Genomic DNA, 14,626 nt, shown 5'->3' with positions numbered 1-14,626 from the left:
TCTGGATGTCCTCTTTGGAAAAGTGTCTCTTTATGTCTTCTGTCCATTTCTTCACTGGATTATTTGTTTTTTGAGTGTGGAGTTTGGCGAGTTCCTTATAGATTTTGGATACTAGCCTTTTATCTGATATGTCATTTGCAACTATCTTTTCCCATTCTGTCAGTTGCCTATTAGTTTTCTTGATTGTTTCCTTTGCAGTGCAGAAGCTTTTTATCTTGATCAAGTCCCAATAGTTCATTTTTGCTTTCATTTTCCTTGCCTTTGGGGATGTATCGAGTAGGAAATTACTCTGGCTGAGGTCAAGGAGGTTGTTTCCTTCTTTCTCCTCGAGGGTTTTGATGGTTTCCTGTCTCACATTCAGGTCCTTCAACCATTTTGAGTTTATTTTCGTGTACAGTGTAAGAAAGTGGTCTAGTTTCATTCTTCTGCATGTTGCTGTCCAGTTTCCCTCTCTCTCTCTCCCAATAAATAAGTAAATTTTTTAAAAAAAGTATTGCTTTTAAGTTCAGAAATAAAATTAAGACTGCTGTAAGATTATAGTCAGCCTGATGTGACAAGAAAAAGAAGAGAGAAAGTATAAGAATGAAAAAAGGATGAAATAAAATTCTCATTCTTTGTCAATGATATGGATACTCACATGGAAAACTCCAACTAGTCTATAAATTTATTATTGAGATTATTGACAGTTTAGCAAAATTGCCAGGTTTAATATCAATATATAAAAAGTAATTAATTTTTTGAATATCAGTAATAAACAGAAAAATATAATCTCAAATTTCCTATTACAAAAGCTACAAAAAAAGAAAAAAGATCTAAGAATGACTCTAAAGGCATTCAAGTCCTTCATATAGAAAATAAAATGGCTTTTTGCAAGATCTTAGAGAGGCCTAAAGAAATAAAAAGACATATATAGGTAGGGGCACTTGGGTGGCTCAGCCAGTAAAATGTCTAATTTTGGCCCAGGTCATGATCTCACAGTTCATGAGTTCGAGCCTTGCATTGAGCTCTGTGCTGACAGCTCAGAGACTGGAGCCTGCTTTGGATTCTGTGCCTCCCTCTCTCTCTCTCTGCCCCTCCCCTGCTCATACTCTGCTTCTCTCTCTGTCTCTCTCTACCTCTCTCTCTCTCAAAAATAAATAAACGTTAACAATTTTTAGAAAGACATATATATTTGTGGGAAAGTAAGGTCAATTTTGTAAATATGTTCATTGTCTCATCTTAAATTTTTCAAATGTTTATTCATTTATTTTTGAGAGAGAGAGAGAGAGCCCTCAAGCAGAGGGAGATAGCAGAGAGGATCCCAAGCAAGCTCCTTGCTGTCAGCACAGAGATCAGCACGGGATTTGAACCCACGAACTGCAAGATCATGACCTGAGCTGAAACCAAAAGTCAGAGGCTTAACTGACTGAGCCACCCAGGCACCCCCATTTTCTCCACCTTGATCTGCATGTAGAATTAAAGAAATTCCAACAAAAAATATAACATGGTTTTCTGTGGAATGTGACAAACTTACTCTAAAGTCTGTTTGGCAGAGCAAAGTGACAAAGAATACCCAATACTCTCCTAAAGGAGCCTAAGACTGCTGATGAGGGTGAGACAGCGTGTTGTTTCAGATATCGTGATTTATTATAAAACTAGAGTAATCACAGGTATCATGTTAGAAGAAGGTAGAGAAACAGATCAGCGGAACAGAATAAGAGAAGCCAGAAAGCCAGAAACAGTCCCACACATAGATAAAAACTTGACATATGAAAGGGGTGGTAGTGCTGATTATTTACTGACATGGGGAAAAGCAAACCAAGTTCCTCATTAGACCGTACATAAAACTAAGTGAAGGTGGATTAAGAGCTTGAATATAAACGACCCCAAAATGAAACATTTAGAAAAAACGTAAGAGAAGAATTTCATGGCTTCAAGAAAAAGAAGGGTTTATTTCGTAATAAGACACAAATCACAAACCAAAGGAAAAGTGGATAACTTGAATACATTAATATACTGCATATAGTTGAATACTCTGATATGGTTTATGGTACTAAAGAGAAAGAGAAGAAAAGTCACAAGCGCAGAGAATACAATTGCAACACACCTAAGCAACAAAGGAATTTGTATCCAGAATGTAGGAAAAACACACACAAATCATAAGAAAAAGAAAAAGGAATCAAGAGGAGGACAGACAAGAGACATCTCACCTTCCTCTGGAGAAGAGACCTAAAGTGGCCCAGAAACATATAAAAAGATGCTCGGAAAGATGAGTAATCAGGAAAACGCCAATTAAAAAACCACAATGAGAGAACATTGCATACTCATCAGATCAGCCAAGGTTTTAAAAATCTGATGTCAATAGTTGGAGATGATGCAGAGAAACAGAAACTCTTATTAAACATGCAGATGAAGGGCTTATTCTAATGAGACTCGGGGTGGGGGCAGGGGGCAGGGAGAGGGAGAACGAGATTGGAAAACAATTCAGAATTATCTAATAAAGTTTAAAAGGTGCATACCTTATGACCTAACAATTCCCCTGCTGGGCATACACTCAAGAAGCTCTTGCAAGATATATCAGATGACCGGAAGGAGAGCGTTCATAAACGGGTTGCGAATAACAGCAAAAAACCGGGGAAGAACCCAAGTGGTTTTCAACGACAGGATGCGTCCAGTGTGGTGCGAACATAATATGAGTGACCGACAGTCACAGCTGTCATGAGTGGATCTCAAAACGTCATCTTCACCATCAAACACTGCTGCTGGGAACTCACTTTGGAAAACAGTGTGGTAATTCCTCAAAAGAGTTACACAGAGCTTCGCCATACAACCCGGCAACTCCACTTCTAAGTATTCTCAAAGGAAATCAAAGCATAGATCCATGTAAAAATGGAAGTGGGAAAAAAAACTACAAACAAAACCCAAAAAGCTGCATGAATGTTCACAGCAGCATTATTCATAACAGCTCAAAAGTGGACACAACCCCAACTGCCCATCGGCTAAAGTCTGAATAAATAAAAACGCAGCACAGCCACACGATGGAGCATTAGTCACAGAAGGAAGTACTGGTGTGCGCTACCATGAACCTTGGAGCCTTAGAAATATCATGCTATGTGAAAGAAGCCAGTCTCAAAAGATTACATTATTACATGATTCCATTTATATGAAATGAACAGAATTGGCAAATGCGTAGACACAGTAGGTCAGCAGTTTCCAGGGATGGAGGGAGGGGAGAATGAAGATACTGCCAAGGGGCATAAGGGGTCTTTTTGCGATGAGGAACATGTTCTGGAGTTAGTGGTGGTGGTCGCACAACTTTATGAATGTACTAAATATACCAAATGCCATTGAGTCATACACTTTAAAAGAGTACATTTTTTTGTTATGTGAGTTATATTTTAATAAAACTGTTATTTAAAGGCAAACATCGTGTTGAGTGAAAAGAATCAGAAAAACACAGAGTGTGGTTTCATTAATATAAAGATCAAAAATAAGGAAAAACTAAACAATGCATTGCTTAGGAACAGATACAGATGCGAATAACTACAAAGAAAAGCAGAGGAATGATCACCACTGAATGTGGGCTGGAGGAAGGGGGAAGATGTGACCAGGGAGGGAGGGCCACAGAGATGTCAAAGGAGCTAGTAATCCTCTCTTAGGTCATGGGTATATGGGTGTGTGTGGTGTTATCATAACAGTGCAGATTGTCCTTTAAGGTGAGGTTCAACTCTCTCTCTCTCTCTCTTTTAGAGAGAATAACAGAGAATGTCAGTGGGTTAGAGAGGCAGAGAGAGAGAGAGAGAGAGAGAGAGAGAGAGAGAGAGAGCATCTTAAGGAACCTACATGCTCAGCAGGGAGCCCAATGCAGGGATGGACTCCCAACCCCTCTGAGATCATGACCTAAGCGGAAATCAAGAGCCTGATGCTCAACCAACGGAGCCACCCAGGTGCCCCTCAACCTATCTCTTATGTATATGTCCATATATTAAGTTTATATCTATTTCTCTATCTGTGAGATATATACATACTCATTTATGTATACATCTCCTGAGTTCTAAAAATTCTAAAAATTAAATCCCTTCTTTCTATCTTTACACTGGATGTTTAGTTTGTGGTCTGTCCTTTATATGGATGTAGTAAGTATCTCTGAGGATATTAAATTGAATATTTAAAAAATTATCTTCTTTAGGGGCACATGGGTGGTTCCGTCGGTTAAGCATCTGACTCTTGATATTGGCTCAGGTCGTGATCTCACTCACAGTCGTGAGATCGAGTCCCCTGTCGGGCTCTCTGCTGACAGCACGGAATCTGCTTAGGATTCTCTCTCTCTCCCTCTCTCTCTCTGCCCCTCCTCTCCTCTCTGTCTTTCTCTCGCTCTCAAAACAAATAAACATTTTTAAAAATTACTTTCTTTAAATTATCCATTTGTTTACAATTGTTTCTCTCTCTCTTTCTCCTCTCTCTCCACCTCTTCCCACCCTCCTTCTTGATAAAGAAGATATCTGATTATCTTTGGTTGTTTATTCACATTTTACAACATCACATTGGGAGTTCTGTGTACACGTACATGCTTTGCTTCATGCAGGTGGGCGGAGGGCCAGCAGCTGTCCTGACATCTAAATGCCATTTGGGGAGGATCTCTTCTCTGGGACCATTCAGTTTCTCAAGAGAAAAAGCCCTACATTGTTGTTTTGCTTTGGAGTTTTGTGTGTTTGTGGTGGTTGGTTGTTTTACGGTCCTGGGAAGGTTGGTGTATGACTCCTGTGTGTTTTGAGCAAAGGGCTGTGGTAGTAGTCGACTGCTCTGTGTACAGGATTTCAGCGAATCCCTGCTCTCCAGCCCAGGCCTCACTCCTTGCTTCGTTCCACTTGGCATTTGTGAGCCTCATGTCCACTGGGTTCTGCAGGGCTCAGAGGCCCCTCCTCTGTATCATTCCCTGGCCACACACACTCCCGTTCTCTGCTTCATCTCTTACTGCTTCCAGGAGTTGTTGGCGTCTCCCATCTGCTGAAGACCGCTTTCCACTGCTTAAGGTTTATATATTTTAATTCCTTAATATTATATAGAGAGCTCTTTGAAGGGAGAAGAGAAAACATGTAGAGTAAACCTATCACCTTTAACCAGAAATTAGGTTACTAATAAAGTAAAACTAATAATAAGAAAAGAACTAATGTTTATGGAACCCTAACCAAGGGCCAGGCATTGGTCTAAAAACTTGACATATATCATTTTCTTAATCTTCACAACAACCCAAGGAGGCAAGCAACTCTTATTTTTTTCCTACTTTACAGGTGAGAAAACAGAGACAGAGACAGTAAATCACTGCCAAAGAACTCAGGGATAGCCAAGTAGTGGAAGCAAGGTAGAAACACAGGTAATCCGACTCGAAGAGCCCTGTCCCTAATCATCATGTGACAGTAGATAGATGATAGGTAGGAAGATAGATAGATGATAGATAGATGATAGATTATATATAGATAGGTAGGTTGATAGATAATCGATAGATAGATGACATATGGTAGATGATAGATAGAGGATACAGATAGATAGATAGATAGATAGATAGATAGATAGATAGATAGATAGATGATAGATAGATAAACAGTCACCCAACCTGAAGGTCCTCTCATCAACGGTGGTAGGTGAAAGTAAAATCCATGTCCTAAGCTGAAAGAGTGAAAATCCACTCAGAATGAAAAATAGAGAGCACTCTTGCCCTTCATCAGGTTGGCAGGACAGATACAGATAAAAACTAGCTGCAAAATTAGCAAGAAACATGGTTTCTCCCACAGTCATGCAGTCGATGTGAAATGTCATATAGAGCCCCCCGATTTGAGTGACCACTATTTTCTTACCAGTGATGCTCCCCAACTCGCTATGCTGAGATACCCAATTGCTAAATGGCCCATGTCTTCTGACAGCACTCAGTCCCTAGGTAATTTCCACATATCCTCATCCTGCATTGGAAACAATAATTGGTTCAGAATGGAATCTCACTTCCCTGAGACTCTCCTCAAAATTCTTCAGTAGGGATGCAAACCTCACAATAGATCTTTCCCCTCTTTCCTCTTGTTGAGCCTCATTCTACACATCCTCTGGAATACCCTCTCTCACTATACTGAGTCAATAAATGTGATTTTCTCTTGGCTAATTAGGTTTTAATATAGGTATGTGTGTTCTTAGAGATTCATTCCTTTGGCTTAAATGCATGACCTTTCTATGGTGTCAGAGCCCTGGAATGGGTCAGATGTGGAAAACCTTATGAAAACCTTGGGAAAGAGGGGTCCCCTTGATAGGAAGAAAGGTCAGGACTTGGAAGGCACATGTAGGTATTTCGTATTTTGTCCTCTGGTTGGCTTTGTCTCTTCTCTTGCCTGGTCTCTGGGGGCTGACTCCCAAGAATGTCTCAGTTTTAGGAGTCAATTTCAATCCCACCTGGGGCACTTACCTACAACTGCCATTTCTGAGCTGATAACTATCTCTACCTCTTCCCTAGGAAGGACCGACTTTAGTCAGATGGAGCTTCCTGATAAGAGTCTTAGCTGAGAGAGGATATCTAGCCCTCATGCGTCACTGTGAGAGGGACTGAGCCTCTGTCCCAGCCTTCACTGCATTGGGGTTAGGGCCAGCAGGACAAAAGGGGTAGGAAATATCACTTTTTGGAGCTCTAGTTAAAGGGCCCTCAGGGCTATGGGGCTCCTGGATGGCTCAGTCAGTTAAGCGTTGGACTCTTGATCTTGACTCAGGTCTTGATTTCATGGTTTGTGAGTTTGAGCCCTGCATTGGGCTCTGTGCTGATAGCCTGGAGCCTGCTTGGGATTTTCTCTCTCTCTCCCTCTGCCCCCTACCCTCCATGGCTAACTCTCTCTCTCTCTCTCTCTCTCTTTCTCAAAAAAATAAACAAACATTTAAAAGAGAGGGTCGTCAGGGCTTTGATGGCTATAGATGAGTCCCTGTGGATATAAGGTTATCCTTGTTGTTGTTACTGATATTTTTGATACTTTTTACACTGGTGTTATATTTTTAATTGGTATTGTATTGCATTTGTCTAAACCTTGACTGTGGTCTTTCTCCCAGTTATGTATACACAGCACAAGTGATCCGTGCCTCATTTTACAGGTGAAGACATCGAAGCCCAGAGAAGTTGGGGCTACTTGCCCATGTTGGTGACAGAGCAGAGGTCTAACACCACAACCCCCTGACCTCAGCCAACAGTCTGTCCAATTTCTCCTAACAGAACAAAAGAACACTGAACAGTGAGTGTTGGGAGAGTCGCCTGAGCCCGGGGTGCGTGAGCCTTGGGTGTAAAGCATGGGGCCATCAGTTCTCAGTGGGCAGAACTCGAGACACCAGAAATTGGTTCCTCTTTCCACATCTCCAAGCCAGAACCTATCTGTTAACCCCACCTCCAGAAGCCACCCAGCCCAAATGAGAGAGTGGAGCTGTGCCCTGGGCTCCAATTATGTAAGCGGAGGCTGGGCAGCGCCTGCTGTCAGGAGAAGCCGGGGTAGAGGAGGGCCCTGCCTCTGCCCGGCCTCCCAAGGGTGAGTGTGGGCACAAGAATGCAGAGAGCTGGCCCTGAGCCAGGCCAGGTAGGTCTTCGCCTTGCATTCAGCTCTGCACTGACAGGTTCAAACCAGTCTGTGGCTTAGCCCAGACTTCAGAATGGGGGCTGTGGGGGGTGGGGTGGACAATTATTCTCCTCCTCCCTGCCCTAAACTAAGCTGTCCAGGAAGAGGGTGGACAAGGCAAGAGGCAGTGGTTTGGGGAAAATGTGCTTCAGGAAGGTGAGGGTGCTCAGGACTGGAGGCCCCCTCTGCCCTTCTGAGCACTGGCCATGAATGTCAGGTTTTAGACCCACAGATACACTGGAGTCTTTACTGGAATGTTCCAGGTATTAGTGTCTCTTTCACTCAGTCCTGCTCTCCTGAATCCACTTTCAGGCTTTTATCCATTCTTCCTATAGCACCCAGAGTGAGCTTTCAAAACACCAATCTAACCATGTCGCCCCCCTACCACGACCCCACCCCAGTCCCCCATCGTGCATCAAGTCCAAATTCCTCACCATGGCCAGCCAGCCTCTGCTCTAGAACAGCCCACCTTCAGTCTCACCGTGCCCCTCCCTCCTCACTGCTAACCAAGCTAAGCTCAAGTTCCCAGGGAGGGCTGGGTGCTTGTCTGCCTCAGGATCTTTGCACCTGCTATTTCTGCTGCCTGAAAGGCCCACTTTCTCCACCTCCTAACCCTTTCCCCTTTCTCTTCCCATATATATATACTTCAGATCCCCCAGATGTGAGCTCATTGTCTTCTTCAGAGAAATCTACCCCAATACTGTACCCCTTACAGTCACCTTACATGCTCCAAAAATACTCTTTATGACAATTGTCACTATTTATTTAACGTCTATCTCAGCCTTTGCTCGACTGAATTGAATGCTCCAGGAGGACAGGGACCCCCTCCTACTCACTCCTGTGTCTTCAGCACTCTCTGGGGCTGAGTCAATTACATTCAATTTATTGAGAACCTAGTAGTCAGGTTCAGCAAAGCCTCACCAACCATCTCCTCTGTATCAAACATCATGCAACTTCACTGACAATCTTCATTTAATCCCCATGAATTTGGTGCTAAGGTTTGGGGTTCCAGAGCTGAGGTGACTGCATTGAAATAATGAGCATTAGATGAGCTTATATGTGTTGAAAAGTACAGGTCTGGCACATAGTAGGCGCTTAATAAATATGAATTCAATGGACAAATACATTTGAAAACAGCAAACTTGATGAAGAAGTTGAGTTATACCTTTTACAGCTGAAAAAAAAAAAAAAGATTCCTTAAATCACATAGACATTGAGTGCTAGAGCTAGGATTTGGACCCAAGCCTGGAGGCCTGAGGCCAGAGCGCATCACGTGTTCACACTCGGCTCTGCGGGCCAAGGGGACTGTCAGAGAGTTACTAAGACCTTGGCCTGCCCTGGAGGAACAGATCATAAAGTTGATAAGAGAAAGGTACAGACACAGGAAACAACCCAAACGCATACTTGCCTCTATGGTTTGGTACCAAAGAAACTGATATGAACATAAATGAAGCGGGAAATCAGAGAAGGGAGAGATCTACAGAGTAGTGACAGGCACCAGCAGGCAGAGAGGGCATTCTAGGAAGGTGAGGCAGCAGAAGAGAGGCGCAGGTCCGCACGGGTGGGAACCCCACACACAACCAGACTACGCATGCTCCGGAGTGGCAAGCGAGGAAGCATGAAGAGGACAGGGGGTGTCGGGAGCTGAGGGTCCTGCGTGGCAGACAGAGAGGTGGCTTCACTGGCAATGGGAAGTCATTAGCGATTCGTGATGCAGAGAGCAGCCTGATGGGAGTGGAGTTCCAGAAGGATCCTCTGGGAGTGTTATGCAGATGATCTTCGGTGGGTGGCCCAGTACTCTTGATGTCATCAGCTCAAGTTGAATGCTGTGTTGAGATCTGGGCTAACAGTGCAGAGCCTGCTTGGGATTCTCTCTCTCTCTCTTTCTCTCTCTCCCTCTCTCAAAATAAATAAATCAACATTAAAATATGAACTTCAGCAAAGGGGAAAGAAAAGGCAGGGAGGAGGGATGGATAGGTGGGAGAGGGAAGAGAGGTGGCCTTGCTGAGCACCTAGTAGGCCCTTCATAAAAGAGACCTCATTTAATCCTGTTGACAGCCCTGCATGGGGTGTATTTTCCTCCCTGTTTTGCAGATAAAGAGGCTGGAGTGTAAAAGACGTAAAATAACCTGCATAGCGTCCCTGAGCCAGAGAGGAAGCGGAATGAACGCTTGGATGTTTGCCTCCCAGGCAGGCGATCTTTCCTCTCTATCACAGGGTAGCCGATGTCATCTGACAGCCCAGTTAGGAGACTGTTCCAGCAGGGAGCTCACAGGCTGATGGCTTTGGGTATGAAGAGACTTTCCAGCTGTCAAATGAGTATGCCTGTCTCTGGGACGGCACTCTCAAAGCATCACAGCAGGCATGCCCTGACGAGTCAGCAATAGCTCAGGAGCAGCACAAGGTCAGCCCTGGGAGAAGTGTCTAGGGTGGGACCCCATGGCAAGTTGAATCCAAAGTAAAGTCTCAGGAGATGCATTTAAGTTAGAGCCCAAGAGTCCACCTGGCCTGGGAGGCAGGGTAACTGGGTCAGGGACTTCATCTCTTTATTCAACCCAGGAACTTCCTCATCTGTAAAACATAATTACCACTCTCAACTTCCTCTTGTGTGTTTTGAGATCCAAATGATCTCCTAACTGTGGGCATGTTTTGTCCCCTGAGAGATGCTGGGTAGGTAGAAGAGGTGGTTGTCAGAGATCAGGAGGAGATGGGCAGGCTGACCGGGGTGGGGGTGGGGGCCGTGGACCCTCTCAGAGCTGGTGCTCTGAGCTGGCTTGTCAGGGACCATTTCTCCCTCTGACCTATCGCTTCCAATCAATCCATGGCTCATTTAAGCACCCACTCTATTTAAATCACTGTCCTGGCTAAGTATCGTTGCAATCTTCTTAGCACCCTGTTTTATTTTTCCTCTTGCTGTTTAATCAAAAGAGGTGGTCAGATAAAGCCATTGTGCTGTTGGTAAATAGGGAGTTACCTAAACCCAAATATTGAGACATATTTAAATGTTTCTTTTGCATTTTCTGCAGCTCATCTCCTTACTTCAATAAATTCACCATCTGTGGCACATTTGTGTTATAAATTACAGGGCAGCTTCAGTCACAGGATGCAGCCGAGGGAAGAAAAATGCTTACTAGTGTTCATTGCTGGTTAACTTAAAAACATGATGCATTTTATACGTGTGGATGAGGGAGCCTACCTCATGGCTGATATAACGCCTTGCAAATTTATCTTTCACAGAAAATACATCACAGTGGGGATAGGCATTTTCATTTATTTGTGCCAGAACCTCCCAAGAAAAATAAAATGCCAATATGTTGCTCAAGCGTCTGTAATTCTTACAAAACAAAACTACTGTAAAATATCTGGAGGCACCAGACCCATCCCAGTAGCCTAGGGAAACGGGGCTCCCAGGTGTCTTTGCGGATACGTGTCTCTACAAGCACGCTACTGTATTTTGTCTGTGCACATCTGCTCAGCATTGAATGCTTTGAAGGTGCCATGGGCCTCTCTGAGGATCAGGGTCAGAGAGGCCAGGCTGGGAGGATCCCGGTTTCAGACTCAGGCCTACAGTCCAGAGAAACACAAAAAAAGAGGCAGGAAGGTTGAAATACAGAGGAGGGATGGAGAGATGAACAAACAGCTGCACCCATAGAAAGGCAGGCCCAGAGGAAGATCGAAAGGAATATTGCCTGGAGCCCAGTGAGGAGTTTCTGGCTTTACTGAAAATGAGACCTACCAAAGGGAAGCATCCGAGATACCCTTGACTCTTTCCCATCACGTTAGCGTAGTTTGTATGATCAGTTTGTTTGGGGTGGTCTCTGCTCCCTGAAGGCAGGGATTGGGGACAGGATGGGTGAGGATGGGGGCCCCCAGGTGTTTTAGCAAGTGGCCTTTGAGTAAAGCCACCCTTCACTCCTGTGTATTGGGAATCCATTCATTCATTCACCCATCACGCATTCACCCAACCCCCGTAAGATGCCAGGCAACATGCCTGGAGTTGAGGGAACAGAGAAGAACAGAGCCCAGTCCCCTTGTGTTTTGTCATTAAGCCACAGAACTAGAAGTCCTGCCGGCCACATCAGTCTTTGGCTGGACTTAAGTAAGGGATTTGAGCTCCGATGGCTCTTGTATTCTCTTGATTAAGAGTTTTGTCTTTCTTACACTTTCCTTTCAAATTCTTGGGAAATAATTTCGGGCTGGGCTCAGCTGAACCATGGAGGGAATGCAGAGAGTCTCCATCTGGCCTGGGGCCCCTGGAGGACAAGGGGGTCAGAAGCCAGGCATGGGGGTATGATGGCCATTCTATCAGACCAGTGCAGGGGTCAAGTGAGGAGACTGGACTGCTGACACGTGGTGGCCTGGGCTTCTGTCTCCTGGGTCTTCTTGTACCTCTGAGTGTTTGGATAGTGCTTTGTTCAACAGCTGAGAGCAGCCCAGAGGGTTGGGGCCTGCACAAGAGAATGCTGAAGGACATCTAAGAACCTCGGACCCTTTCAGCCTTCAGAGAGGCCGTCCCTCATGTGCACAGCACCAGGCTCTCCCACCTTGCATCTGGGATCGGCATGGCTATGCATGGCGCCCAGCTCAATCTGTCTACTGCCCCGCCTTTTCTCTCCTCCCCATCAAACTGCATCCTCCAGCAACTCACCATGCCCTCTCCTCATGCATGGACTTGCAGGATGGGGGCAGTCAGCAGCCTGCCTTCTTTAAATCCTGATCAAAGCATGGAGGACACAAAGTGGCACCCATTTCTGCTCGTTATGGGAGAGGACCCAGCCTTTTGAGGACCTTCCTTCTCTTTCCACAAGCTCACCTCACTTGCTCCCCTATTTTCCGTCCTCAGCCTTGGAAGTGAATGGCGAGAATCCTCCCTCCCTATTGAACCGGTTTGTCTACTTTCTTCTCCCTTCCCCAGAGCCCAGATCTCATGGAGCCCTGATTCCTCTGTGTGTGTGGCAGGGGGGTGGTTCAGGGAGGGGGCACAGGGCAGGCTGGAGCCAAGGGGGCTGGCACTGATGTTAAAGGGCAAAGAGGGGAATGTATCTATTGGTTCATATAGGACTTCACTGTCAGCAGACTGAGTTTTCCATGGTGGCTCTCTCATGTCCTGGTCCCCAGTGGCCATTCCTCCCCAGCCCCTCTTGCACACACAAGACTTTAATCCTGTTTTCATGAATCTAATTCCAATATGGGGGTGGGGGTGGGGTCTCCACACTACCAAGCAATTTTTAGATACTGGCTCGCTGTTTTACAATTCAGCTCAATTCTGATGTGGTCTCCCTGGAGATAGTCAGATACTGCAGATCCCCAAGACCCCCCACTTCACATGCTAATCACTAGGCCAGGTTGTCACCTATGCTTCTGACCCATCTGCTTTAAGTCAGAGGTTCCGACCATCCCCTCCTTGGGTTCGATTAGTGTACTAGAATAGCTCACAGAACTCAGAGGAAAAATTTACTTCCTAGATTAGAGTTTCTTATCAAAGGAAAGAACTCAGGAACAGTCAAGTGAAAGAGATGCACAAGGCAAGGTGTGGGGAAAGGTACGGAGTTTCCATGCCATCTCTGAGACACCATGATCCCCCCAATCTCTCCATGTTCATCAACCCCTTAGCTCTCCAAACGCCATCTTTTTTTTTTTTTTTTAAATGAAGGCTTCATTACATAGTCAGTTCATTAATTCACTGGCCAAGGGCAACTGAAGGCACTCATCCTCCTGCCCCCACTCCTCACTGGAGTAAGGTGGGTCTTCAGGTAGACCACTCCCATCCTTAGGGGACCTAGGGATATTCCAAAAGTTGCTTCATTAATGTAACAAAAGAAACCTTGATTATTCTCACCATGCAGGAAATTCCAAAGGTTTTAGGAAATCTGTGTGAAGACCAAATAAACATTTCTTGTTACACATCACAATATCACGTGCTTCTAGCTCTTTCTCTCCACCACCCATACAATGGCTGCTAATTTGTAAACACAGTCCATTCCTGATCAACTGTTCCTGAAACTAGCTGAACTTCGGCTGTCCTCCCTCCTGCTAAAACCTTATAAAACATTCCACTCTTTTCCCAAATTAGAAGGGAATAAAGATTGATGCTCTAAAAGATTTTTATTCCACAATACTCTACTTGTGATAAAATGGCCCAATCTGAGAGAAGTTCAATGTATCCCAATGATGGGACTGTGGAGTGGTGGGGGGTCTGGAGCTGAAGGCCAAGAAAGAATTCTTGAGATGTCTTTGGTTGAAAAAGGTGATTTTATTCAAGCACAGGAACAGGACCCACGGGCAGAAAGAGGTGCACTGGGGTTGTGAAGAGTGACTGGTTAAACACAATGCAGTTAGAGAGGGAAAAGGCAAAAGGAAGTTTCCAGAAGGACTTTCATATGCTACCGAGGACTCCTAAGATACGGGGTCAGAGGGGGACTTGCTGTTGTCAAGCTAAGTGGTTTTCCCCCTAGTATGGCATTAAGACAGGACAGTTGGGGGTTTATGGGAGAAATGTTTTCCCCGGGCTGCTCTCAAATATTTGCCAATGGGCTACAGGTTATAAGTAAATTTAATTTTATTTATATTTTTGTCTTGCCTTCGTTTCTCACATCACCTTGGATGGGATGGTGATGTTCGGGCTCTAAGAAATTGAGTCTGTAGGTTTCTGGAGATTGGCTTTTTCTTGACGTTTATTAAGACATTTGTAAACTGATGGAGACTCCTGTCCTGGTCGACTGTGATCTCTATCAGTTAACCATTTGTTTTCCCCTCTCCTTTGTCTTGGGCAGCCAGGAGTGCCAGGTGAATGTCACACATGTCCCGTGTGGAGGGGGCTGTTGCAGAGTGCCAGCTAGTGCTTTGCCCTCAGCTTGCCTTATGCTCCCTCATCACCACGAAAATTCTGGAAGGATGAGCAACATGGGGCCAGAGGAAGGGAAGAACATCTTGCAGCTTGAGGAGGGATTTGAGAGAATGTGTCAGAAAGGGCTCCTGGAGAACGGTGAGGCGGGGCTGAAGGCACCACTCCCAGG

The 14,626-nt window shown here is 44.9% G+C and overlaps 1 long non-coding RNA gene across 3 annotated transcripts in view; it reads left to right on the top strand.

The window, feature by feature from the left end:
* Positions 1–10,932, top strand: part of LOC115286732 — a 14,421-nt gene extending 3,489 nt beyond the window's left edge. For 2 of the 3 annotated variants that reach the window (XR_003906242.1, XR_003906241.1), the window contains exons 2-4: positions 7,099–7,235; positions 9,705–10,014; positions 10,637–10,932. This is a non-coding gene — a long non-coding RNA (uncharacterized LOC115286732). Of the gene's footprint in view, positions 1–5,269; positions 5,354–7,098; positions 7,236–9,704; positions 10,015–10,636 lie in introns of those variants that run through there. The other variant, XR_003906243.1, reaches the window with a different exon arrangement.
* Positions 10,933–14,626: the final 3,694 nt, after the last annotated feature.

This window comes from Suricata suricatta, chromosome 3, assembly GCF_006229205.1.
Source record: "Suricata suricatta isolate VVHF042 chromosome 3, meerkat_22Aug2017_6uvM2_HiC, whole genome shotgun sequence".
Classification (NCBI taxonomy): Eukaryota; Metazoa; Chordata; class Mammalia; order Carnivora; family Herpestidae; genus Suricata; species Suricata suricatta.
Note: the sequence above shows the minus strand (reverse complement) of the source record. Positions and strands in the feature narration are given on the sequence as shown.